This window comes from Podarcis vaucheri (genome assembly GCF_965113315.1).
Source record: "Podarcis vaucheri genome assembly, chromosome: 16".
Lineage (NCBI taxonomy): Eukaryota > Metazoa > Chordata > Lepidosauria > Squamata > Lacertidae > Podarcis > Podarcis vaucheri.
The window spans coordinates 26,863,451-26,864,629 of record NC_138754.1 but is presented as its reverse complement, the minus strand read 5'-3'; the positions used below and the strand labels follow the sequence as shown (position 1 = coordinate 26,864,629).

At 51.1% G+C, this 1,179-nt stretch overlaps 1 protein-coding gene across 3 annotated transcripts in view; it reads left to right on the top strand.

The window, feature by feature from the left end:
• Nucleotides 1-1,179, top strand: part of LOC309521117 (uncharacterized protein) — a 184,987-nt gene that overhangs the window by 129,636 nt on the left and 54,172 nt on the right. The window lies entirely within an intron of this gene.

Below are 1,179 nucleotides of genomic sequence, written 5' to 3'. Positions count from 1 at the left end.
GCCGCTGCCAAGATGGCTGCCGCCTCCGCCGCCGCCTCCTTTCGTAGCTATGGGAGCGAGGGGGGCGTGGCCAGGAGGACGCCGTTGACGGAGGTCGAGGAGGGCGGAGCCAAAGGAGGCACGTTGGTGGGAGGTAGGGATGGTGGGTGGGGTGAAGTGAAGGACGCCGCGCGCACGCGCACTTCGGAAGGAAGCACCTCGGAGGGGCTGTTGCGGTTTTGGAAGGGGGTCGCGGCGCGAAGCGGTTTGGGGCGCATCTGGACAGGGCAGGCAGGCAAACCTCCGTAAGGCGGATTTTGGGCAGCGAAACCGAAACGTTGCAGGACTTTCCTCCTCCGCAGCTGAATGCTTCATAGGGAAAGATAGCCGCGCGTAGAGGACAGTCCTCTGTTTTGAAAAGCTGCCGGGTCCTTGCCAGAAAAAAGCGGACCAGAAAGGGGCCTTGGAACTACCCGTTCAGTTGCTATTAATTAAATTAATTAGTTTGACTTTTTATTATATTTTCCTCTGTGCTGAAACTCGCCCAGAGTGGCAGGAGAAACCCAGTCAGATGTGCGGAGTATAAATAAGACTATTATTATTATTACTAGCTTTTTTTCTTTTGCTATGGCAAGACGGATTAGGTGTCTTCCCCACTACGATGAGATCTATTTCATTGTGAGTCATTGTTTCTACGTTTGCGTCCACACATGCAAATCATCACGTGCAAACTTCATACACATTTTTGTGTTTTCCACCCGGCTACTCTGCCTGGCAAGGCAACGCGGCACAGCTCAGACAAGGCCAGAGTGGCTTGGAGGGCTGCAAACTCCGGCCAGGCAGGCTGCTTCTGGGCCACCACCAAGAACCCACCAACAGTCATCTACGGCTGCACATAGCAGCAGGTCAGCAGCAGATTTCTCTTCTCCATGTGGTATAATGGCTGAAGTAACAAAACTCTGCACACTATGATACCAGCACTGGCTTTCAGTCACTGCTGACTGGGCACTCACATCTCACCCTCCCTATGACATGGCAGCCAGGGGTGTTTTGGGTTTTTTTTTTTAAAAAAAGAATGTTTCACCTTCCGTCTTTTGCTTTTTCTCTTAAAAATTGAAGCTAGAAATAAAATTATGGTGCTGGTGAAGCCCACTTTAAATCGGGCTCTGTTATGTGACTATTCTACTCTAGTGCATAACA